The following is a 27,098-nucleotide window of genomic DNA, read 5'->3' as shown; positions in this document are numbered from 1 at the left end:
GACCGTGAGGGCCCGTTGTCCTGGCGGCCTTGCAGGGTCGGCCTGGCCAAGCGTGGCCGTGGTGTCCTTCACCGCTGCTCCACAGCGTCTGGTCCACGTGCTCGGCCTCTTCCCCCGGCGCCAGGTGCAGCCAAGCCACAGGCAGCTGCAGGACCTCCAGCGGCCCACTCCCCCGTCGAGGCCGTGCACTCCCTCTACCCAACGGCCCTCCAGCTGGGTTCCCGTGGGTCCTCGATACGTGGCGGGCGAGCCGGGTCTTCCGGGCTGGCGGCCCATTTGTGTCCATCTCCTGCATTCAGTCCAAGTGTGAGGCGGTGCATTTTGTGATGGTGGAACGAGGGCAGGACACACCCAGTGAATGGTGGGTCTCTGGGTAGTGTTGTAGAGCAGAGGGATCTGCGACTGCAGGTGCATGGTTCATTAAAGGTGGAGTCGCAGGTAGATTAGGTGTCAAAAAGGCTTTTGGCCTTCATCAGTTGGAGTACTGAGTAGAGACGTTGAGGGGTCGTGTTGCAGTTGAATAAGACGTTGTTGAGGCCGCATTTAGAATATTGTGTTCAGTTTAGTTTAGAGATAATTTAGAGTTCTCGGCACCATGTTATAGGACAGATATTGTCAAGCTTGAAAGGGTTCAGAAAAGATTTACGAGGATGTTGCCAGGACTAGAGGGTGTGAGTTACAGGGAGAGGTTGAGTAGGATGGGTCTGTATTCCAAGGAGCGCAGGTGGATGAGGGGAGATGTTATAGAGGTGTACAGAATCATGAGAGGAATAGATCGGGTAGATGCACAGTGTCTTTTGCCCAGAGTAGGGGAATCGAGGACCAGAGGACATAGGTTTCAAGGTGAAGGGGAAAAGATGTATTAGGAATCCGAGGGGTAACTTTTTCACCCAAAAGGGGGGGGGGGGGAACAAGCTGCCAGAGGAGGTAGTTGAGGCAGCGACTATCCCATCGTTTTAAGAAACAGTCAGACAGGTACATGGACAGGACAGGTGTTCAGGGACATGGACCAAGCGCAGGCAAGTGGGGCTAGTCTAGCTGGGACATTGCTGGCCGAAGGGCGAGTTGGGCCGAAGGGCCTGTTTCCACACTGTATCACTCTCTGACGGTGGCTGAATATTAGGCTGCGCGCGGTGTGATTCAGAGACAGAAACACAACCTGTGCAGCCTCGCTCTACCCAGCAACTGGTGACTCACAGCCGCGCTCTGCTCCATTGGCCGCGCCACGGCTGGCAGCCGCGCCCCGCTGCAGCTTGGAAATCAACAGACAGCGGGGGGAGGGGAGAGGGGGAGAGGGGGAGGGGGGAGGGGGAGAGGGGGAGGGGACAATAGGTGCAGGAGTAGGCCATTCAGCCCTTCAAGCCAGCACCGCCATTCAATGCGATCATGGCTGATCACTCTCAATCAGTACCCCGTTCCTGCCTTCTCCCCATACCCCCTCACTCCCGCTATCCTTAAGAGCTCTATCCAGCTCTCTCTTGAAAGCATCCAACGAACTGGCCTCCACTGCCTTCTGAGGCAGAGAATTCCACACCTTCACCACCCTCTGACTGAAAAAGTTCTTCCTCATCTCCGTTCTAAATGGCCTACCCTTATTCTTAAACTGTGGCCCCTTGTCTGGACTCCCCCAACATTGGGAACATGTTTCCTGCCTCTAATGTGTCCAATCCCCTAATTATCTTATATGTTTCAATAAGATCCCCTCTCATCCTTCTAAATTCCAGTGTATACAAGCCCAATCGCTCCAGCCTTTCAACATACGACAGTCCCGCCATTCCGTGAATTAACCTAGTGAACTACGCTGCACGCCCTCAATAGCAAGAATATCCTTCCTCAAATTTGGAGACCAAAACTGCACACAGTACTCCAGGTGCGGTCTCACCAGGGCCCCGTACAACTGTAGAAGGACCTCTTTGCTCCTATACTCAACTCCTCTTGTTATGAAGGCCAACATTCCATTGGCTTACTTCACTGCCTGCATGCTTCCTTTCAGTGACTGAGGCACTAGGGACACCCAGATCTCGTTGAACATCCCTCTTCCTAACTTGACACCATTCAGATAATAATCTGCCTTTCTATTCTTACTTCCAAAGTGAATAACCTCACACTTGTCTACCCTAAACTGCATCTGCCATGTATCCGCCCACTCACACATCTGTCCAAGTCACCTGCAGCCTTATTGCATCTTCCTCACAATTCACACTACCCCCCAGCTTAGTATCATGTGCAAATTTGCTAATGGTACTTTTAATCCCTTCATCTGTCATTAATGTATATCGTAAATAGCTGGGGTCCCAGCACCGAACCTTGCGGTACCCCACTAGTTACTGCCTGCCATTCCGAAAGGGACCCATTTATCCCACTCTTGCTTTCTGTCTGTCAACCAATTTTCTATCCATGTCAGTACCTTACCCCCAATACCATGTGCTCTAATTTTGCCACTAATCCCCTATGTGGGACCTTGTCGAAGGCTTTCTGAAAGTCGAGGTACACCACATCCACTGACTCTCCCCTGTCAATTTTCCTAGTTACATCCTCAAAAAATTCCAGTAGATTTGTCAAGCATGATTTCCCCTTCGTAAATCCATGCTGACTCGGAATAATCTTGTTACTGCTATCCAAATGCTCAGCAATTTCGTCTTTTATAATTGACTCCAGCATCTTCCCCACCACTGATGTCAGACCAACTTGTCTATAATTACCCGTTTTCTCTCTCCTGAGAGAGGGGGAGGGGGAGGGGAGAGTGGAGAGGGGAGAGGAGAGGGGGAGGGGGAGAGGGGAGGGGAGAGGAGAGGGGGAGGGGTGAGGGGGGAGGGGAGATGGAGAGGGGGAGAGGAGAGGGGGCAGGGAGAGGAGGAGGGGAAAGGGGGAGGGAGAGGAGAAGGGGAGGGGAGGGAGAGGAGAGGGGGAGGGAGGGGAGAGGGGAGGGGAGAGGAGGAGGGGAGAGGGGGAGGAAAAGGGGGAGTGAAGAGTGGGAGGGGAAATGGGGAGGGGGAGGAGAGAGGGGGAAGGGAGAGGGGAGGGGAGAGGGGGAGGGGCGGAGAGAGGGGGAGGTGGTGGGGGGAGGGGGGAGAAAGGGAGGGGGAGGGGAGAGTGGATAGGGGAGGGGGAAGGGAGAGGGAGAGGGAGGAGGGATAGACGAGACTAGGGTAGAGGGAGGGGGACAAGGGTGGGAGAGGAGACAAGGGGGGAATGGAGACAGGGGACAAGGGGTGGGGTGGAAGGGGGAAAGAGGGAGGGAGTAGGTGACGGGGGCAGAGGAGTGGGTAATGGGGGAACGGGGGGTGGATTTTGTACCAGCTGTAACATTTATCCTGTATCTGCACTTCGCAGATCGATTATATTCATGTATTTATTCACAAAATGCTGGAGTAACTCAGCGGGTCAGGGAGCATCTCAGCGGAGAAGGAATGGGTGACGTCTCGGGTCGAGACCCTTCCTCAGACTGATGTACATATTCATGTACAGTGCAGTCGTTTCATTGACTGGATAGCAGACAAACAAAAGCTATTCACTGTACCTCAGTGCCCGTGACGATAATAAACCGAACTATAGTGACCGGGGTGGGGGAGGCAGGGGGTGGGATTGCAGGGAGTGGAGCGGGGGGCGGGTTACAGGGGGCAAGGTCGGGAACAGTGAACAGGGAACAAGGGGGGGGGGGGGGCAGTAGAATGAGAGGCAAATGTGGGATGCGGGGAGAGGGGAAGGACGGTGAGGGGAATAGTGGTAGACAGGGTGCGGCAGGTGTGGGATGGTGGGAGAGGGGAGGGGGTGAGGGGGGTAGTGGTAGACAGGCTGGGGCAGGTGTGGGGTGGTGGAAGAGGGGAGGGACGGTGGGGGTGAGGGGGTAATGGTAGACAGGGTGCGGCAGGTGTGGGGTGGTAGAAGAGGGGAGGGACGGTGAAGTGGTAGAGGACAGGCTGGGGCAGGTGTGGGATGGTGGGAGAGGAGAGGGGGTGAGGGGGGTAGTGGTAGATAGGCTGGGGCAGGTGTGGGGCCTGCTCAAGACGGACAGTGGCGCAGCGGTACAGTCGCTGCCTTCCAGCACTTACAACGTCGGTAATCCGGGTTCGATACTGACTACGGTCGCTGTCTGTACGGAGTTTGCATGTTCTTCCCATGACCGCATGGGCTTTCTCAAAGATCTTCGGTTTCCCCCCACACTCCAACGACGTACAGGTCAATTTGCTTGGTATAAATGTATGTTGGTCCTAGCGTTAATGTGCGGGGATTGGTGGGTGCGGACTCAGTGGGCCGAAGTCCCTGTTTCTACGCTGTATCTCCAAACTACATAAAACCAAACTAGGACAAGCTAGGACATCTTCGTAAAGGAGGGGGCTGATACCTAGCTCAGGATCTCTCACAATGTTACAAAGGTGCAAAAACAGGAAACAGGCGCTTCGGCCCACCTCGTTCATGATATACTGGACTAGTCCCATTTGGTCCATATCCCACGACATATTACTTGTCCTATATCTGCCCGAATGGCTTTGAAAATCTGGCAACTCATTCCATACGGACTATATTCTGAGTGAAAGTTGCCCCTGAGGCATCTTTTAAATCTCTGCCGTCACTTTAAACCTATGTCTTCTAGTTTTAGAATCCTGTACCCTGTGAGTGTTGTCTTTATCCAAACCCCCATGATCTGTACACCTCAGTAAGATCACCCCTCAGTATCCAATGCGCCAAAGGATACATTGCCAGCCTGCCCAAGCTCTGCCCACAACTCAAACCCACAAGCCCAGGCAGCAGCATCACAGTGAACCTCTTCTGCACCCTTTCGGTAGCAAAGAAAGCAAACTCAATGCTGGCATTTATTTCAAGAGGGCTTGTAGACAAAAACTGGGATGTAATGCTGCGGCTCCAATAGGCGCTGGCAAGACCGCATTTGGAATATTGTGAACAATTTTGTCAGCATATCTGAGGAAGGATGTACTGGCTCTGGAGAGGATCCAGAGGAAGTTTACGAGAATGATCCCAGGAATGAGTAGGTGAACCTATGATGAGCGTTTGACGGCACTGGGCCTGTACTCGCTGGAGTTTAGAAGAATGAGGGGGGCCCTCATTGAAACACACAGAATAGCGAAAGGCTTGGATAGAGTGGATGTGGGGATGATGTTTCAACTAGTAGGAAAGTCTAGGACTAGAGGTCATAGCCTAAGAATTAAAGGACGTTCTGTTAGGAAGGAGATGAGGAGACATTTATTTAGTCAGAGGGTGGTCAATCAGTGGAACTCTTTGCCACAGAAGGCTGTGGAGGCCATCAGTGGATATTTTGATGGCAGAAAGATAGATTGTTGATTAGGAGAGGTGTCGGAGGTTATTGGGGGAAGGCAGGAGAATGGGGTTAGGAGGGAGAGATAGATCAGCCATGAATGAATGGAGGTGTAGATTTGGCGGTGCGAATGGCCTAATTCTACTCCTATCACTTACGACCTTTTGACCTTACAAACTTAATGACATCCTTTCTATAGCTGGCAGACCAGAACGGCAAATAATATTCCCAAGTGCTGTCTTAACAACTCCTTTGCTTTAGAGATACAGCGCGGAAACAGGCCTTTCGGCCCACCAAGTCCGTGACGAACAACAATCACCAACACACACAGGCGACAATTTTGTAACTTTCCGAATGCCTGTAATCTACAAACTTGCACGTCTTTGGAGTTGGGAAGGAACGGGAGCTCCAGGAGAAAACCCATGTGGTGACAGGGAGAACGTTCAAACTCTGACACAGACAGCACCCGCGTTCAGGATCGAACAGGGGTCTCGGGTGCAGTGAGGCATCAGCTCTACCGCTGCGCCACCGTGCGGTCTTGTACTGCTACACCATGAAGCACGATAGGTGGCACTAACACACGATGCAGCGAAAACGGCGTTTACTCACTGCAAGGCTTGCCACCACATAAACCCCGAGGATAGGGCGGCACGGTAGCGCAGCGGTAGAGTTGCTGCTTTACAGCGAATGCAGCGCCGGAGACACAGGTTCGATCCTGACTACGGGTGCTGCACTGTAAGGAGTTTGTACGTTCTCCCCGTTACCTGCGTGGGTTTTCTCCGAGATCTTCGGTTTCCTCCCACACTCCAAAGACGTACAGGTATGTAGGTTAATTGGCTGGGTAAATGTAAAAATTGTCCCTAGTGGGTGTAGGATAGTGTTAATGTACGGGGATCACTGGGCGGCACGGACTTGGAGGGCCGAAAAGGCCTGTTTCCGGCTGTAGATATATGATATGATATGATATGATATGCCCAATAGGCCCATGGGTGAATTGTTCAGTTGGTGAACTGTTGATTGTCTGCTTGCGGTGTTCGGGAGGAATGTGGAACCTCGGCCGACATTAAAGAATCTCCTGCTCGAAATTCGTTTCTCACCCTCAGCTATAAATGCACCCAACAGCTAAATGTCCCAGCGTGCTGGGTGTGTTCACGCATCCAGTACCACAGTGGCAGCATCCCACTGCGGGCAGTCCCCTTAAATCATAGCGAACAATTTGTGTAGCGACACCAGGAGTGGTGCGGCTGAGAACTGCTACCGAACCACCCTTGATTGCCAGCGTCACTGCTTTGACGGGTGGCACAATCCGCCTTTCATCCACGCACGGGCTTCCGCCTAACAGGGGCCGACGAGTCCAGGAATAGTACCTGCCATTGTAACTTTGGGGGTTGGGCCCTCCCCTGTGTCATAGTACCTGTACGACATACACCACGGCGGCTCCCCCACATCCCGTTAATGGAACCTGCTGTGTGTGTGGCCTGTGGGCTGACCAGTATTTTCTTTTTTTACTTCTGAACAGGCGCGCACAAGTGGGTGAGCTGGCATCCGAGTCCAGATTCTCACCGTCGCCACAGATGTGCAGAAGTGACCACTATGGTTGGATGTTATCGACAGCAGACAATCGTTCATAGAAACATAGAAACATAGAAAATAGGTGCAGGAGTAGGCCATTCGGCCCTTCGAGCGTGCACCGCCATTCAATATGATCATGGCTGGTCATCCAGCTCAGAAACCTGTACCTGCCTTCTCTCCATACCCCCTGATCCCTTTAGCCACAAGGGCCACATCTAACTCCCTCTTAAATATAAACAATCAACTGGCCTCAACGACCTTCTGTGGCAGAGAATTCCACAGACTCACCACTCTCCGTGTGAAGAAATGTTTTCTCATCTCGGTCCTAAAAGACTTCCCCCTTATCCTTAAGCTGTGACCGCTGGTTCTGGACTCCCCCAACATCGGGAACAATCTTCCCGCATCTAGCCTCTCCAACCCCTTAAGAATTTTATATGTTTCTATAAGATCCCCCCTCAGTCTTCTAAATTCCAGCGAGTACAAGCCTAGTCTATCCAGTCTTTCTTCATATGAAAGTCCCGCCATCCCAGGGATCAATCTGGTGAACCTTCTATGTACTCCCTCTAAGGCAAGAACGTACTTCCTCAGATTAGGAGACCAAAACTGCACACAATACTCCAGGTGCGATCTTACCAATGCCCTGTACAACTGCAGTAGAACCTCCCTGCTCCTAAACACAAATCCTCTTGCTATGAATCCCAACATACCATTCGCTTTCTTCAATGCCTGCTGCACCTGCACGTTTGCTTTCAATGACTGGTGCACCATGACACCCAGGTCACGTTGCATCTCCCCTTCTCCTAATCGGTCACCATTCAGGTAATACTCTGCTTTCCTGTTCTTGCCGCCAAAGTGGATAACCTCACATTTATCCACATTATATTGCATCTGCCATGCATTTGCCCACTCGCCCAATCTATCCAATTCACTCTGCAGCCTCCTAGCATCCTCCTCGCAGCTAACACTGCCACCCAATAGTCAATAGTCAATAGTCGTTTATTTGTCACATACACATAAATGTGTAGTGAAATGAAACATTACCCGCAGTTAAACAATAAGACCAATAAGAATAATCAATAAAAATGCAATAACACATACAATCACAACTAACACCAAACAAAAAGAAACATCCATCACAGTGAGTCTCCTCCAGTCCCTCCTCACTGTGATGGAAGGCCAAAAATGTCTTTTTCTCTTCCCTGCCGTCTTGTCCCGCGGTCAGGCTGTTGGATTTGCCACGTCGGGGCGGTCGGGGCTCCCGATATTGAAGCCCCCGCTGGGCGGTGAAAGGTCAACGGCCTATTTCAGGCCGCGCCGGATGGTGAAAGGTCCGTGGCGGGCCGACCCAAGCCCCGCGATTCGGGGCGGGCGAACACGCTGCCTCTGCCGCTGCCGGAGCTCCCGATGTCGGCCCCCATCCAGGGGCCTGCGGGCTTCCGACGTCCACGCGGCCCGCGCCGGAGCCTCCGGAGACGAGTCGCAGCCGCTCCCGTAGCATCCGCAGGCAGCCAGCGCCGCAGGTGGTGAGTCCGGACCGCGGGCTCTGCAAACCAGAGCCCCAGGTGGTCCCAGGTGAATGGCTGATGGTAGGCCGCAACGGGAACGGAGACACGACACAGAAACAAAGGTCGCGTCTCCGTTCGGGAGAGAGAATTTTACAGTTCCCGTTCCCTCCCACCCCCCCCCCCCCCCCAAACATAACATGCAAACACTACACCATATTAAAACTACAATTCATACAAAAACAACAAAAAACACAAAGACAGACGGACTGCAGGCAAGCCGCAGCTGCGACGGCATCCGCAAACTTAGAGATGTTGCATTCAATTCCCTCGTCCAAATCATTAATATACACTGTAAATAACTGGGGTCCCAGCACTGAGCCTTGCGGTAACCCACTAGTCACTGCCTGCCATCCCGAAAAGGACCCGTTTATTCCTACTCTTTGCTTCCTGTCCGCCAACCAATTTCTATCCACCTCAACACGGAACCCTCAATACCGTGTGCTTTAAGTTTGTACACCAATCTCCTATGTGGGACCTTGTCGAAGGCCTTCTGAAAGTCCAGATACAACACATCGACTTGTTCTCCCTTATCCACTCTACTAGTTACATCCACAGCGCGATTCGAGCAAATAGACCGAATAAACCAATGGTTCGAGTGCAATTGAAACATCCACTCGACCACTTTACCATTCCTCAGACCTTTTTACCTTGGATGTTTTTCTTCAGTTTTTAAAAATTTTCAACCCTGACTGCCCTGGACGTGATATGTGTGGAATGTGAGCGATAGAGAGTGACAATCAAGCCCCCGTGCACATGACCGGCTCGCCCTCCGTCTCAATGCGTATAGTTTTCGGGAACAACGTCTATATTATCGGCATATTTCCTACAACTGGAAGAACAGGTGATATCTGAGAACTATTAGGCTGCTCTATATCCCGTACTTAGTTCACCATTCAACGCAATCATGCTTCTTTGGAGTTTCGCCATCCTCGTTGTATCCATATATCCTTACAAAATTGTCCTGTGCACACACCTCCTTGGAACAGAATGTTCAATGCTTCACTATCCCCTTGGTGAAGAAATCCATTCTGAATCATTCACTCTATGGTGAACTGCTGAGTTTAATGCTCTGCACCCTGCTCGAATTCCAGCGCCGTGAATAAAACTTTATTCAATGAAATATCCTAATTCTTCCAAATTCTTTTGCCCAGTCCGTTTAAGTCTTCACCATATGTCGGACGCGTTACCCGAGGAACCAATCTACTGACCTTTGCATCTACTCGCGCTATATAAAAAAACACTTGCAAGTAGGCTCGTAATATTGAGCAGAACCTGGAACACAAACACAAACGGTGCAGGAACACAGCGGGACAGGCAAAACGTGTGGAAGGAATGTTTCGCGTCGGGACAATTGCTGAAGGGGTCGCTTAATGTTATTTTATTCGTCTATAACACGTGTGAAATATTTAAGAAACCATCCGTCATCGTTCGGTTGCCGCAGTAAATGACCTGTGTCAGGTCGCTAGCATATAGGTAATGTTGCCGCTTTGTTTGCGCAACAGTGACACGAATTTTATGGGACTCCGTCTCTCTTTGTCATCGGGAAATTATTGCCGAAGTTTCTTGGTGCACAGGGTTTACGTTGGTCTGGAAAGCGAATGAATTATCAGGATTGACCCAAAATGACGGAATAAATCAGCGAATGTGGGCACAAAATGCTGGAGTAACTCCGCGACTCTCAGGAGCACGCGTATAGGTGACGTTTAGAATCCGGATTCGTGTTCAGACGGATTGTGGAGGGTGTAGGGGAAAGAAAACTGAAAAGAGAAGGTACAGGAATAAGCCTGGTAGGTCTTTGGTTGAGGCAGGATTGATGTAGCTAAGGGAGTCTTTGGTAGGCAGATGAGTGGACCAAGGTCAGAGATGAAAGGACCGAGCTGTGAGATGGAAGCATTGAGGGTTTTGAATTACGCAGCCAGAGGAAGGAATAAAGATGGAAAGGGAGCGGGAGAGGAGGAGAAGGTGTGAGACCATATGGTGTACTTGGGAGGTGGGGAAAGAATAGGGGGTCGGGAGGTTGTGGGGGAGAGTGAGGGGAGGCGGGGCGAGGGGGGGGATGCGGTTGGTATTTAAAAGTTGAAAATTCAATGTTTTTGCCATTGGTAGAAAGCTACCCCAGCAGAATATGAGATGATGTTCCTTCAGTTTGCACGTATCCTGACTCTGGCAGTGGATAAGGCCCTGGACAGAGAGGTCAGTGTGTGGGAATGGGAAGCCAAGTTAAACTGGTTAGAAACCGAGAGATCCCACAGAGCATGACGGAACAAGTGACAGTCACCGAATCTACTTAATCTCCCCGTCTCTCCCTACTTCTCCTCCCCTCCCCCCTCTCCCTACTTCCCCTCCCCTCCCCCCTCAATCTCCCCCTTCTTCCCCTCCATCTCCCTCTCCCTCACCTCCCCCTTCCAGCCGTTCCCTGCCACCCCCTCTCTCTCGCTGTTCCCCGCTTCCTGCAACACCCCCACCCCGCCCGCCCCCAACCTCCCTCCCCCCCGGGCGGGCTGTGGTTCGGTGTTGGCGGGGAGCCGGTGTCCCGGTGTCGGGGCCGGGCCCAGCCCTGACCTGCGGCCTGTCGTACTCTTGCTTGCCGGTCACAGCGCTGCCCGTGTCCGCTGTGTGAGTGTGTCCGGAGCTGACGGGGCAGCTGCTGAATGTGTGTGTTTAGACCAGGCTGATGCGGGGCCGCGTCACTAACTGTGTGTGTGTTTTACAGCGGGGAAGAGCGGCTACGGTCCCACCCAGAGTAAGTTCCCTCAGACCCCAGCTCCGCCCCGTCCACAGTGTTACACATCCTTACTGTGTCCGTCTGTCGCTGCGCGTCCGTGTGTCCATGCGCGCGCCCGTGTGTCCCTGCGCGCGCCCTTGTGCGCTCTGCGCGCGCCCGTGTGACCCTTGCATATCTGTGCACTTTTCTGCGCTGTGGCCGTCTGTGCGCGTCCCCGTACCTCTGTGCGCGTGCCCGTGCTCGTCTGCGCGCGTATGTGGCCGCGTGCGCGTGTCCGGCCGTCCGCGCCTCGCTGCAGCCACGCCGTTGCCAGTAGACGTGTAACGCCGCTCCTTCCCTCAGCAGCCTCGGAGCTCCGGGAAAACTCATCAACCTCCTCTGCTCCAGCGTGAGGTAGGAACCGGGCCGGCGCCCCACACAACCCGCCCCACACACCCCACACCCGGGGCGGGGCGGGGGGTTTAATTCCCCTGTGGGGGGGCGGTGAGTTTAATTCCCCGTTAGGGAATACATCCCCTGAGGGGAGGGGCTGCGGTTTGTGTGTCTGGGGTGGGGATTGTTCCAGTTTGTGTGTGTGGTGGGGGGGGCTATGCGAAGGTGTGTTTTTGTCTGTGTGGGGGGCGGGGGATATGCCAGCGGTGTGGGGGGATGGGATTTGTTCCGTTGAGGGGGGGATATGCCAGTGGTTTGTGTGGGGGGAAATGCCAGTGGTGTGTGTGGGGGGGGGGGATATGCCAGTGGTGTGTGTGTGGGGGGATATGCCAGCGGTGTTTTTGTGTGGGTGGGGGGTATTATATCCCGTAAGGGGAGTGGGTGTGTGTTTCCGGGGGGCATTTATTCCCGGGGCGGGGGTGGGTTTATTGATGATAATTGAGGGGGTGGGTGTTTCCGGGGGGGCAGTTATTCCCGGGTGGGGTTGGGTTTATTGCTGATAATTGAGGGGGTGGGTGTTTCCGGGGGGTGCTGTTATTCCCGGGGTGTGGGTGGGTTTATTGCTGATAATTGAGGGGGTGGGGGCGACACAGACACGACAGGGGCATTAAAGAGGCTTTTGGATGGACACGTGGAGATGCGGGGAGCGGAGGGGGGGTGACGAGCGGGCAGATAGTTGGTCTTGGCGGCACGGTCGGCACAGACAGTGTGGGCCGAAGGGCCTGTTGTTGTGCTGGGCTGTCCTGTGGTGCTGGGGGAGTGGGTGTTTATTCCCGGTGGGGGGGCGGGGGTCGGTATTACTGCTACACGGGTGGGCTGGCGTTGCAGGTTAATTGGCTTGGTAAAATTGTAAATTGTCCCTAGTGTGTGTAGGATAGTGTTAGTGTGCGGGGATCGCTGGGCGGTGCGGACTCGGTGGGCCGAAGGGCCTGTTTCCGCGCTGTATCTCTAGATTGATGTAAATTGAACCCGGAGCGCTGGAGAACGGAGCGGGAGATTGTAACGTGTCTGGGAGACAGTGATCGACTTCAGGAAGCGATGCGGTCCACATACTCCGGTGTACATTGACGGTGCCGGAGTTTGTAAACTTCAAGTACTGAGCAGTAAACATCACCAGCAACTTGTTCTGGACCAGAGCGGCCAATCCCTCTTCTCCCCTCTCCCATCGGACAAGAGGGACAGAATTGTGAAAACGCGCCCCTCCACATTCAGGCACAGTTTCATCCCAGCTGTTATCAGGCAACTGAACCATCCTATCACCAATTAGCCGCCATAACCTCCCGTCTTCCTCATCGGAGACCCTCGGACCAACTTTAATCGCACTTTATCCTGCATTTAACATGATACATGTCTCCTGTATCTGTACACTGTGGACGGCTTGATTGTAATCATGGACAGTGTTTCCGCTCACTGGACAGCGCGGCACAACAGATCTTTTCACTGTACCTCGGTACAGGTGATAACAATAAACTAAATTAATCTACACTAAGGGCCGGTGACGTCTTCTGCGAACTCGGCAACGGCGGACATAGAATCAGGAGATGTTGAATCAGTATGGATAGAAATGAGAAATTGTAAGGGTAAAAAGACCCTAATGGGAGTTATCTATAGGCCCCCAAACAGTAGCCTCGACTTAGGGTGCAAGTTAAATCAGGAGATAAAATTGGCGTGTCAAAAATGTAATGCTACGGTAGTTATGGGAGATTTCAACATGCAGGTAGACTGGGAAAATCAGGTTGGAAATGGACCCCAGGAAAGAGAGTTTGTAGAGTGCCTTCGAGATGGATTCTTAGAACAGCTTGTACTGGAGCCTACCAGGGAGAAGGCAATTCTGGATTTAGTGTTGTGTAATGATCCTGATCTGATAAGGGGACTAGAGGTAAAAGAGCCATTAGGAGGCAGTGATCACAACATGATAAGTTTTACTCTGCAAATGGAAAGGCAGAAGGGAAAATCGGAAGTGTCGGTATTACAGTATAGCAAAGGGGATTACAGAGGCATGAGGCGGGAGCTGGCCAAAATTGATTGGAAGGAGGCCCTAGCAGGGAAGACGGTAGAACAGCAATGGCAGGTATTCCTGGGAATAATGCAGAGGTTGCAGGATCAATTTATTCCAAAGAGGTGGAAAGACTCTAAGGGGAGTAAGAGACACCTGTGGCTGACAAGGGAAGTCAGGGACAGCATAAAAATTAAGGAGAGGAAGTATAACATAGCAAAGAAGAGTGGGAAGACAGAGGATTGGGACTCTTTTAAAGAGCAACAAAAGTTAACTAAAAAGGCAATACGAGGAGAAAAGATGAGGTACGAGGGTAAACTAACCAATAATATAAAGGAGGATAGCAAAAGTTTTTTTAGGTACGTGAAGAGGAAAAAAATAGTCAAGGCAAATGTGGGTCCCTTGAAGACAGAAGCAGGGGAATTTATTATGGGGAACAAAGAAATGGCAGACGAGTTAAACCGTTACTTTGGATCTGTCTTCACTGAGGAAGATACACACAATCTCCCAAATGTTCTAGGGGCTGGAGAACCTAGGGTGATGGAGGAACTGAAGGAAATCCACATTAGGCAGGAAATGGTTTTGGGTAGACTGATGGGACTGAAGGCTGATAAATCCCCAGGGCCTGATGGTCTGCATCCCAGAGTACTTAAGGAGGTGGCTCTAGAAATAGTGGAAGCATTGGAGATCATTTTTCAATGTTCTATAGATTCAGGATCAGTTCCTGTGGATTGGAGGCTAGCAAATGTTATCCCACTTTTTAAGAAAGGAGGGAGAGAGAAAACGGGTAATTATAGACCAGTTAGTCTGACATCAGTGGTGGGGAAGATGCTGGAGTCAATTATAAAAGACGAAATTGCTGAGCATTTGGATAGCAGTAACGGGATCATTCCGAGTCAGCATGGATTTACGAAGGGGAAATCATGCTTGACAAATCTACTGGAATTTTTTGAGGATGTAACTAGGAAAATTGACAGGGGAGAGTCAGTGGATGTGGTGTACCTCGACTTTCAGAAAGCCTTCGACAAGGTCCCACATAGGAGATTAGTGGGCAAAATTAGGGCACATGGTATTGGGGGTAGGGTACTGACATGGATAGAAAATTGGTTGACAGACAGAAAGCAAAGAGTGGGGATAAATGGGTCCCTTTCGGAATGGCAGGCAGTGACCAGTGGGGTACCGCAAGGTTCGGTGCTGGGACCCCAGCTATTTACGATATACATTAATGACTTAGACGAAGGGATTAAAAGTACCATTAGCAAATTTGCAGATGATACTAAGTTGGGGGGTAGTGTGAATTGTGAGGAAGATGCAATAAGGCTGCAGGGTGACTTGGACAGGTTGTGTGAGTGGGCGGATACATGGCAGATGCAGTTTAATGTAGATAAGTGTGAGGTTATTCACTTTGGAAGTAAGAATAGAAAGGCAGATTATTATCTGAATGGTGTCAAGTTAGGAGGAGGGGGAGTTCAACGAGATCTGGGTGTCCTAGTGCATCAGTCAATGAAAGGAAGCATGCAGGTTCAGCAGGCAGTGAAGAAAGCCAATGGAATGTTGGCCTTCGTAACAAGAGGAGTTGAGTATAGGAGCAAAGAGGTCCTTCTACAGTTGTACCGGGCCCTGGTGAGACCGCACCGGGAGTACTGTGTGCAGTTTTGGTCTCCAAATTTGAGGAAGGATATTCTTGCTATGGAGGGCGTGCAGCGTAGGTTCACTAGATTAATTCCCGGAATGGCGGGACTGTCGTATGTTGAAAGGCTGGAGCGATTGGGCTTGTATACACTGGAATTTAGAAGGATGAGGGGGGATCTTATTGAAACATATAAGATAATTAGGGGATTGGACACATTAGAGGCAGATAACATGTTCCCAATGTTGGGGGAGTCCAGAACAAGGGGCCACAGTTTGAGAATAAGGGGTAGGCCATTTAGAACGGAGATGAGGAAGAACTTTTTCAGTCAGAGGGTGGTGAAGGTGTGGAATTCTCTGCCTCAGAAGGCAGTGGAGGCCAGTTCGTTGGATGCTTTCAAGAGAGAGCTGGATAGAGCTCTTAAGGATAGCGGAGTGAGGGGGTATGGGGAGAAGGCAGGAACGGGGTACTGATTGATAGTGATCAGCCATGATCGCATTGAATGGCGGTGCTGGCTCGAAGGGCTGAATGGCCTACTCCTGCACCTATTGTCTATTGTCTATTGTCTATTGACTGGTTTAACGGCGGCGACTTACACGTTCGATGAAATTATTTGCTCCAAGATTACAAAACGCGATGGGCGCTTTCATTGCGCCGGCCACGGACTGTCACAACCTTCATTCACCACATCCGGCGGCCACGAAGGCGCTGCGGTTGAGTTGCTGCCTCACCTCGCCAGAGGCCCGGGTTCGATCCCGACTGCGGGTGCTGTCTGTACGGAGTTTGCATGTTCTCCCTGTGACCGGATGGGCTTTCTCCGGTATCTCTGGTTTCCTCCCACACTTCAAAGATGTACATGTTTGCCATGTGGAGTCGGCCATGGGGACAGACTCGCCGTGAGTGCGGGTTCCGGAGCTCCAGAGACACGTCCGCAGGCGGTAGGTTCCGCCGATTGCCACGTTGCGATTTGGGCGCGGGGTTCGGCGGCGGGGAGCTCCGGTGGGGACAGCGCGAATTCCGGAGACCCCGAAGAGTCGTCGGGGCCCCGATCGGGTCGCGACTGGTGACCGACCGCGAGTACCGCTGCCGGGAAATCTGCGGCAATCGCGGTAAATCTGGGGAGCCCGACGACCCCGCTGTCCGGCGCGGATGGCCGCGACGTGTCGATGTCCACCGGAACGTCCATCCTACGCCGTCGCGGAGCCGAGATACAGACCCGCAGATTCGGTTGACGAGTCGCGCTGCAGCCGCCGAACTCCCCGCCGACGCCCCGCGCGGGTCGAATTTGCTCTGGATCTCCAGCCCGGCCACACCGGGTGGATCTGTACTCAGAGACCACTTCCGAGGCGGAATCTGCGGGTCTCTATCTCGGCTCCGCGGCGGCTTATGCTCGCCATTCCGGTACACATCGACTCGTCGCGGCATTCCGCGTCGGATAGCGGGGTGGCCGTGCGCCTCCAGTCAGCCGCGATATCAGCAGGTTCCCGGCAGCGGTGCACTCACACAGCCGGTCACCAGTTTACGATTCGCGGCCCGGTCGGGGCGCAGCCGGCTCTTCAGGTGTCTCCGAACACCGTGCAGCGCCCACAGAGTTCCCCTCCGACGACTCGTGTCGAAAACGCAATGTTGCAGTCGGCGGCTTGAATCTGCCGCCAGCATCCAGGGCTCTGGAACTCCGGCCCGGCCAGACCGGGTGGATCCATCCCCATAGCCGACTTATAACGCCGAATTTGCAGGCCTCTGTCTCGGCTATCGCGATTCCGTCAGATTCCCGGAAGATTTGACCCGCCGATTGCAACTTTGGGTTTTCAGCACGGGGTGTCGGCGGGGAGCTCGGCGTCAGCAGCGCGGGGTTCGGGGACACGCGAAGTGGCGGCGGCGCTCTGATCGGGCCGCGAATCGTCAACTGGTGACCAACCGCGTGTATGTACCGCTGCCGGGAATCTCCTGAAATCGCGGTCGGCTGTGAGGAGCCCCGGACCCCGCTGTCCTACGGGCACTGCCGCGCCGAGTCGGTGGGAACTGGAATGTCCAGTCTACGCCGCAACGGAGATGAGATACAGGCCCGCAAATTCAGTCTCAGGTGTCTTCTATGGGGATGGATCTACACGGTCTGACCGGGCCGGAGTTCCAGAGCCCTGGCTTCTGCCGGCAGATTCGACCCGCCGATTGCAACACTGCGTTTTCGGCGCGGGACGACAGCGAAGATGGAATTTAATACAGAGGAATGTGAGGTGTTTCATTTTGGAAAGTCTAACATGGGCAGGACCTACACAGTGAATGGTGGGGCTCTGGGGAGTGTTGCAGGCACACGGATCTTGGAGTGCAGGTGCATGGTTCCCTGAAGGTGGAGTCGCAGCTAGATATGTGGTCAAAAAGCCTTTTGGCACATTGGCCTTCATCAGTCAGAGTATTGAGTATAGAAGTTAGGAAGTCATTTTGCAGTTGTATAAGACGTTGGTGAGGCAGCATTTAGAGTAATTTGTTCAGTTCTGGGCACCATGTTATAGGAACGCTGTTGTCAAGCTGGAAAGGGCACAGAGAAGATTTACGAGGATGTTGCCAGGACTAGAGGGTCTGAGCTACAGGGAGAGGTTGAGTTGGCTGGAACTTTATTCGTTGGAGCACAGGAGGATGAGCGGTGATCTTATGGAGGTGTATAAAATCAGGAGATCGGGTAGATGCACAGTCCCTTGCCTAGAGTAGGTGAGTCGAGGACCAGAGGACATAGGTTTAAGGTGAAGGGGAAAATATCTTACAGGAATCTGAGGGTAGATTTTTCACACAAAGGAGTTCCAGAGCCCTGGTGGGTGTATGGAGCAAGCTGCCAGAGGAGGTAGTTGAGTCTGGGACTATCCAATATTTAAGCAACAGTTAGACAGTGGCATGGATACGACAGGTCTAGAGGGATATGGACCAAACGCGGGCAGGTGGGACTAGTGTAGCTGGGACATGTTGGCCGGCTTGGGCAAGTTGGGCCGAATGGCCTGTTTCCATGCTGTATCAATCTATGACTCGATGGCTCTACTATCCCGCTATTCTGGGAAGTGCAGATGTGCTTACAGAATATTCCGGTTTTAGGTTTATTTTATAAGAGACTGCAGAGAGCTCACAGTGGAAATGCCTTGAATGTTTTGATTCATTTCATGATACAATATGGTTCAACATAGAAAATAGGTGCAGGAGTCGGCCATTCAAATGTTCGAGCCAGCTCTGCCAATCAATACGATCGTGGCTGATCATCCAAAATCAGTACAGCGTCCCTGCTTTTCCCCATATCCATTGATTCCTTTAGCCCGAAGAGCTAAATCTAACTCTCTCTTGAAAACATCCAGTGAATTGGCATCCACTGCCTTCCGTGGCACAGGATTCCACAGATTTACAACACTCTGGATGAAAAAAGTTAAATGTAACATCTCCAAGTTTGTGGATGACACAAAGCTGGGCGGCAGTGTGAGCTGCGAGGACAAATGTGAAGTCATCCACTTTGGTGGCAAGAACAAGAAGGCAGATTATTATCTGAATGATGTCAGTTTAGGAAAAGGGGAGGTACAAGGAGACCTGGATGTCATTGTACATCAGTCACTGAAAGTAAGCATAGAGGTGCAGCAGGCAATGAAGAAAGCAATTGGCATGTTGGCCTTCATAGCGAGAAGATTTGAATATGGGAGGAAGGAGGTCCTACTGCAGTTGTACAGGGCCCTGGTGAGACCACGGCTGGAGTATTGTGTGCATTTTTGTTCTCCCAATTGGAGGAAGGACGTTCTTGCTATTGTGGGAGTGCAACGTAGGTTCACCAGGTTAATACCCGGGATGGCGGGACTGACATATGTTAAAAGAATAGGCCGATAGGGCTTATATTCACTGGAATTTAGAAAGATGAGAGGGGATCTTACAGAAACATACTAAATTCTTAAGAGGTTGGGCAGGGTGGATACAAGAAAAATGTTCCCGATGTTTGTGGGAGTGTAGAACCACGGGTCACAGTTTAAGAACAAGGGGTAGGCTTCTTAGGACTGAGATGAAGAAAAACTTTATCAACAAGATATTTGTTAATCTGTGGAATTCTCTGCCACAGAAGGCAGTGGAGGCCAATCCACTGGATGTTTTCAAGAGAGAATTAAATATAGCTCTCAAGACTAACGGAATCAAGGGATATGGGGAGAAAGCAGGAACTGGTACTGATTTTGGTTGATCAGCCATTATCATATTGAATGGCGGTGCTGGCTCGAAGGGCCGAGTAGCATACTCCTGCACCTATTTTCTATGTTTCTATGTTCCCTCCGCAACTCTGGTTAACTCATCCCTTCCCAAACAAACCGCCCCCACCCCAGGTACCTTCCCCTGTAACCACAGGAGATGCAACACCTGACCCCATACCTCCTCCCTCGACTCTGTCCAGGGACTCCGTCAGTCCTTTCAGGTGAGACTTGCACGTAGGTTGAGGTCCACTTGCACGTACTGCAACGTCATCTACTGTATCGGTTGTTTCAGGTGTGGATTCCCATATATCGGCGAGACCAAGCGCAAACTCGGCGATCGTTTTGCTGAGCACCTTCGCTCAGACCGCCTCGACATACGTGACCTCCCGGTTGCCAAACACGTTTACTCCCTTTCCCATTCCCACATTGATTTTTGTATTCCAGGCCTCCTCCATTGTCAGAGTGAGGCCAAATACAAATTAGAGAAACTGCACCTCATATTTCACAGTCTGTACAACTTGTTATCGCCTACCCCACACCAACAATGGACCGTTGTGGGTTCCACATTTCCTTGAGCATCGTTGTTTTTTTATATTTCCTTCATTCATTCGTTCCATTTACTTTCTATATCTCTACTTTCCCTTTCCCCTGTCTCCCAATCTGAAGAAGGGTCTCGACCCGAAACCCCACTTATTCTTTTGCTCCAGAGATGCTGCCTGATCCGCTGAGTTACTCCAGCATCTGTGTCTATCTTTGATGTAAATCAGCATCTGCAGTTCCTTCTTACGCTCTTTAGAATGTTGTTCCAGTTTTGTACCTGCCTCTACTACCTCCTTTGGCAGATCGTTCCATATACGCAAGAACGGCTCAGTGTAAAAATTGCCCCTCAGGTTCCTATTAAATATTTCCTCTCTCACCGTAAGACTATGTCCTCTGGTTCTTGTTTCCCCCAATCTGGGTAACATATAATGTGCATTCACCCTATCCATTCCCCTCGTGATTTTCCACGCGGTAATGGCTTCTACTGTTCAGACCACATCTCCAGTACTTGATGCTAATGGATGGACAATAACCCAACGCTACCGTTTCAAGCTCTCTGCATCTCGGTTCGGTGTAAATTGTCCACCTGCACTATTCTTATTAGTACATTTCAACATTTACCCAACACGGTTTCGAATTTCGCAGCGGCGTCGTCAGATTCTGCACTGCTTCAAGTCTTTTCCTTCAATGTTAAATTCACTGCCGCTGCTCTTTCCAGGAATACCCGTGCCTTAAAGAAGTTCTGCACCTCTCTCCGGCGAGATTCCCATCTCCTGTCAGTTCTGACCAAGGACTTTCGTCCGTAACATCATTCCTATTTCTTGTTTCATAGAAGCTGCCTGACCTCTCGAGCATTGCCATCATTTGTAATTCCATTGTAAGTTGACTGTGAAATAGGAACATTATTAAACACCACCCGTTATCTCTTGGGGAAAACAAAGAAGTGAACGTGCAGCCGTGCCCCTGTAACGAGAGGACGTTGGTAGATGGATAATTATAAACACATGTATTCACTCAATAAATGATGGTGATCCGAAACTCAGCGGTTCAATGTTACTTTATTGACACAAGTAGATACATAGTTACATTATTTGTTTTGCTATTAACTCAGTAAAATCATGCTCTACATAACCACAGTCATGCATAAATATGTTCAACCGTTTATTCTAATAACAGTACACTTCTGATATAGAACACAAAGAGTCGCCACGTTTCAGAAACAATCTTGTGCCTTTCAGATTTCAACAGTTGAAGAGCCCTAACCGGTCTGGTTGGGACCATCAACAGTTACGTGGGATTAGCACAGTTGTTTGGGCCAGTATTGACGCGATGGGCTGATTGCTCTCTTTTCTGAAAAATGATCCCGACGCGAAATCTTACTTATCCATTCCCTCCACGAGAGTGGCCTGACCCGGTGAGTTCCTCCCGCACTTTAAATTTTGCTCAAGTTTCTGGCACCTGCAGTTCCGTGTATCTCCATTTTGTTGCCTTTTCTTTGTACATTTCAGTGATTCTGCGATTCGTACTGAAAGCTCGCTTAATTGTCATCTGATTGTAACATATATTTAACGCTGGGGTCTGAGATTGGACGACTGCCATTTGAAAAGTGATAATCTGAACAAAAATCTGCAAATGCTGAAACGAAAACGTAAACCGAACACGCAGGAAATATTGGTCAAGCAGCATCTGTGAGAATAGAAACCGAGCCAATCTTTTAGGACAAAGATATTCAATCAAAATTGTTCTTATTTTAGATATTCAGCGTCTACCGTGACATTATTTGATTTTCCTACTATCTCACTTGCTGGTAAGATCTGGTGTTGCCTTTCGATCTGGAATATTGACTCTGTTTCTCTTCGCAGAGGCCCGCCCGACCTGCTGAGTATTTCCAGGTTTTTCCGTTTTTTAAAAAATCCGTTTGATTAACAGGGCAAAGATGGATTAAAGTATCATTGAACATTACGTTCCATTGTTTGTAACCTTACACTGGCGGGTCATCCAAACCTTCGGCTTTAAACCAACAGCGCGATGTTTTAGGATCGGAACACAACTTGCTGATGGAACTCAGCGGGTCAGGCAGCATCTGTGGAGGGAATTGACAGACTACGATTTCGGTTGAGCCCCTCTTTCATACTGATTGTGGTCGGGGGAGAAACTGCAAAAGAGACGTGGGGCCGGAATAAATCCTGGCAAGTAGGAGGTGGATAGACGCAAAGTGATGCAGTAAATCAGGCAGCATCTCTGGAGAACAAGGATAAGGTGATCTTTCGTGTCGGAACGTTTCTTCGGAGGTACAAAGTGCTGGAGTAACTCAGCGGGTCAGGCAGCATCTCTGAAGAAAAATAATAGGTGACGTTTCTTTCAGTCTGAAGAAAAGTTCCGAGCCACATATTTTTTTCTTCAGAGATGCTGCCTGACCCGCTGAGTTACTCCAGCACGTTATGTCTATCTTCGTTAGAAACTAGCTTCTGCAGTTCCTCCCAACAGTAGTATTACGTGGATTCGGGTGAGGGGAGGGGCGATTGGCAGATGGTTGAAAATAATGAAAACGGCTAAAGGTGAAAAGGATACAAAATCGTGTTAGGTGTGGAAAGAAGGGGAGTGAAATGTAAAGCCAGAGGGAGGGATATCGATGGAAGGGAACATGGGGTGGGGGGATAGTGGGAGGAACAGATGCCGTTTCGGGTTAGGGGCACATGACAGGGAGAGAGGGTGTAGGGGATATTAGTTAACATTGGAGAATTCAGTCTTCATACCGAAGGTAGATACAAAATGCAGGAGTATCGCAGCGGGTCAGGGAGCATCTCTGGAGGGAAGAAATGGGTGACGTTTCCCATTCCTTCTCTCCCGAGATGCTGCCTGCCCAGCTGAGTTATTCCAGCATTTTGTGTCTGTCTTCGGTTTGAACGCGCATCTGTAGTTCCTTTATCCACATCAATCTTCATACCGTTGGGTTCTAAGCTAAGCCAGCAGAATACGAGGTGCTGTTCCTGCAGTCTGCGTGTGGCCTCTCTCTGACAACGGAGGAGGACAAGGACAGATAAGTGGGTTTGGGAATGGGAAGGGTAGTTAAATGGCCGGTAAAGCAAGAACCCGGGCAACGAGCTTCGATTCAACGCGACGGGTCTAATTTATTTTTAAAAACCGGACGATAATAATAAATGGATCAGCTATCACCTTCTTCGCTTCCTCCCGGAACCTCCTCTGGACAAGAGCATAAATACAAGTGTTTGTGCTGGAACTCAGATACATCAGCAGAAGCGCTATTCTCATCGCGAGATAAATGGACCTCGGGGCGTTGACCGCAAAACTCTGCGTGACTTCGAAACACAAGTCGAGTATCGTAACCGGAGTCCACAGCGCAATGAAGCTGCCCGAGATGGCAAATAACAGAATCATTGAAGTCCTCCGGTTTCTGATCTCGGGATCACAGATATTACCGTCCACGCGGCGCTTCAGGGCGCTGCGAATGCGACTGACCTGGACAATGTGCCTGACGGTCAGTGAATTTAACAGCAGTACCAGCGGCAGTGGCAGCAGCGGTACCAACAGTTTGGAGAACCATTTGTACGTCTTCCATGCGGGCGAAGAAGCATATTCCGTAACAATATGGCATCCCCATCGTATGTCACCGGCAACATAGCGGGGCTCATACAGAAAATAAACTGGAATATGGATCAAAAAGCTGAACAAACATACAGTTGTTAGAATCACTGCGGCGGTTCTCTCGGTGCAGTATTTTGATTTTAATTTCTGGCAACAAATGGCGAAGAAGCGGTCGACTGTGAATGAATTGCAAGCAGGATTTTTGTATAAAGGATGTAAGACGACACGTACAGGTGTATGCCAGGAATGAATGCGGAAAATGATAGCTGAGGACGTTTCTCACGATGACATTAAATATACAGACCATTGTGTCTGCGACTGCCATAGTTAGCATGTAACGGATGACCACTTTGGAGAGGCCGCACATACAATACAATACAATACAATACAATACAATACAATATATCTTTATTGTCATTGTACCCAGGGGTACAACGAGATTGGGAATGCGCCTCCCATACGATGCAATAATTTAGGTAATTTAGACAGCAGCAACCCAACGAAACGAACAGTTATAACAGTTTTGGACAGGGTAATGTGCAAGTTGATCTATGCGTTGTGGCCATCCGGCTCAGCAGGACCGGTTCATAGCAGCTATGGCCCTGGGGATGAAGCTGTCCCTGAGTCTGGAGGTGCGGGCATAGAAGGCCTTGTATCGTCTGCCCGATGGAAGGAGTTCGAACAGACTGTTGCAGGGGTGTGAAGAGTCTTTGTGGATGCTGGTGGCTTTTCTGAGGCATCGTGTGTTGTAGATGCCCTCCAAGTCTGGTAGCTGTGTTCCGATGGTCCTCTGAGCTCTATGCACTACCCGCTGTAGAGCTTTCCTTTCTGCCTCCGTGCAGCTGAGGTACCACACAGGGATTCCATGCGTTAGGATGCTCTCTATGGTGCAGCGGTAGAAGGTCGTCAGCAGCTGTTGGGGTAGACCAGACTTTTTCAGTGTTCTTAAGTAGAACAGTCTTTGTTGTGCCTTCTTGACCAGCGCAGCAGTGTTATTGGACCATGTTAGGTCCTCCGAAATGTGAGTGCCCAGAAACTTGAAGCTGGACACTCTCTCCACACTGTCCCCGTTGATAGAGATCGGGGCATATTCCCCGTTATGTGACCTACGGAAGTTGATGATCAGCTCCTTGGTCTTGGTGGTATTTAGGGACAGGTTGTTATCCGAGCACCAGTCCGCCAGGTTCTGCACCTCCGCTCTATAGTTTGTTTCATCCCCGTTGGTGATCAGCCCGATCACCGTTGTGTCATCTGCAAACTTGACAATGGTGTTGGTGTCGAATGCAGGAACACAGTCGTGTGTGAAGAGGGAGTAGAGCATGGGGCTCAGAACACAGCCCTGTGGTGTGCCGGTACTCAGGGTGATAGTGGAGGACAGGTGCGGGCCCATTCTCACTGCCTGTGGTCGTTCCAGCAGGAAGTCCAGGATCCAGTCACATAATGACGAGCTAAGGCCTAGCTGGTGGAGTTTGGTGATGAGCTTGGTGGGGATGACCGTGTTGAAGGCGGAGCTATAGTCTATGAATAGCATCCTCACGTACGTGCCCTGTCTCTCTAGGTGAGTCAGGACAGTGTGAAGAGCCAGAGAGATGGCGTCCTCTGTAGATCTATTTGCCCTGTATGCAAATTGATGTGGGTCCAGTGAGTCAGGGATGCTGGATTTAATGTGTGAGAGGACCAGCCTCTCAAAGCACTTCATGACTATCGGCGTTAGGGCAACCGGGCGGTAGTCGTTCAGGTTGGAGATCTTTGCTTTTTTCGGCACCGGAACTATGATAGCCGACTTCAGGCACTTGGGGACCGTAGCTAGAGATAATGACAGGTTAAAGATCCTGGTGAATACCTCAGCCAGCTGTTCAGCACAGTCCTTCAGTACCCTTCCTTGAACACCATCCGGTCCTGCAGCCTTGCGTGGGTTGACCCTTTGCAGAGCGCGTTGTACCTCCTGTGTGCTCAGTTGCAAGACCTGTCCCACCGCCTCGGCTGGGGTTCTTTCACTCAAGGTTGTTTTGCCAGTTTCAAAGCGGGCAAAGAAGGTGTTAAGCTCGTTGGTCAGTGCCATATCGCTGTGGGGGAAGGCAGGGCTGCTCTTGTAGCCAGTGATGTCCCTGACACCCTGCCACATGCTTCTGGTGTCCGTGGTGTTGAAGTGGTCTTCCACCCGTTGCCTGTGGGTTTCTTTGGCCCTTTTAATACCTTTGTTCAGGTTTGACCTGGCAACACTGTATGTTGAAGTGTCACCAGATTTAAAGGCATTGTTGCGTGCCCTCAGCAGGTTCTGTACCTCCTTGTTCATCCAGGGTTTCCGGTTTGGGAACATCTTTATCTCCTTGCCCACTGTGACATTCTCCACACAGCAGTTGATGTAGGAGAGCACAGTGGATGCGTATTCCTCCAAGTCTACCTCTATCTCTGAACCGTAGGTGGCCTGTTGTGCAAACAGGTCCCAGTCGGTGCGATCAAAGCAGTCCTGGAGTTGTAGGGTGGCATCCTCGGGCCATATTTTGACCGTCTTTATTGTGGGTTTGGTCTTGCGGATGAGGGGTTTGTATGCGGGCAGTAGAAACAGTGAGAGATGATCGGATTGTCCCAGGGGTGGGCAGGGGAGAGCTCTGTAGGCGTCCTTTACATTGGTGTACACCTTGTCCAGTGTGTTTGAGCCCCTGGTAGGGCACTGCACATGCTGATGGAATTTGTGGAGCGAGGCTCGTAGGTCGACCTGATTGAAGTCCCCTGCAACAATGAAGGCACCGTTGGGGTGGGCATCCTGCTGCTTACTGATGGCCGAGTGCAGCTGTGCTAGTGCTAGGTTAGCATTAGCCTGTGGGGGAATGTATACGGCCATGATGATGACCACCGTAAACTCCCGCGGCAGATAGAATGGCCTACATTTGAGCAGTAAGTACTCCAGGTCTGGGGAGCAGTAGCTCTCTATTGCAGTGTGGTTGGTGCACCAGTCATTGTTAATGTAGATGCAGAGCCCACCGCCCTTGCTCTTACCGGAGTCCTTTGTTCTATCAGCACGATGTAGTGAGCGGTTTGTTAGCTCCACAGCCCCGTCGGGGACCAGCGCGTTGAGCCACGTCTCCGTGAAGATCAGCGCGCAGCAGATTTTCAGGGATCGCTGGGTGTTGATCCACAGCCTTACCTCATCCAGCTTGTTGGAGAGTGACCGGACATTGGCGAGAAAGATGCTTGGTAAGGATGGTCTTTGTGGGGCCCTCCTTAGCCTGGCCTGCACCCCCACTCTCCGACCACGTTTTTGCTTCCTCTCCCTGCGCTGGCTCCGTCTCCAACTCCCCGGTGTGGTGGTCCAGGGGCCTGTTCTACCGAGACCAGCCAGTCTCTCGCAACCGTGTCCGATGTTGAGCAGCTCCATGCGGCTCCATGTGCGATCCGCCTTCCGGGAGCTGCGGTGCCTTGGGGGACCTGCTGCTGCTGCCGTTGGACCTGGACCTGCTGCTGCTGCCGTTGGACCTGGACCTGCTGCTGCCGTTGGGCCTGCTGCTGCCGTTGGGCCTGCTGCTGCCGTTGGACCTGCTGCTGCCGTTGGGC

General features: G+C 51.2%; 1 pseudogene across 1 annotated transcript in view; it reads left to right on the top strand.

Annotated features, from left to right (window-relative positions):
* Nucleotides 1-27,098, top strand: part of LOC144603231 (class I histocompatibility antigen, F10 alpha chain-like) — a 1,654,937-nt pseudogene that overhangs the window by 952,250 nt on the left and 675,589 nt on the right. The window contains exon 6 of the transcript XR_013548566.1: nucleotides 11,126-11,155. The product of XR_013548566.1 is annotated as a class I histocompatibility antigen, F10 alpha chain-like (transcript). The remainder of the gene's footprint in view (nucleotides 1-11,125; nucleotides 11,156-27,098) is intronic.

Source organism: Rhinoraja longicauda, chromosome 19 (assembly GCF_053455715.1).
Source record: "Rhinoraja longicauda isolate Sanriku21f chromosome 19, sRhiLon1.1, whole genome shotgun sequence".
Classification (NCBI taxonomy): Eukaryota; Metazoa; Chordata; class Chondrichthyes; order Rajiformes; family Arhynchobatidae; genus Rhinoraja; species Rhinoraja longicauda.
This window is presented reverse-complemented; position numbering and strand designations above follow the sequence as displayed.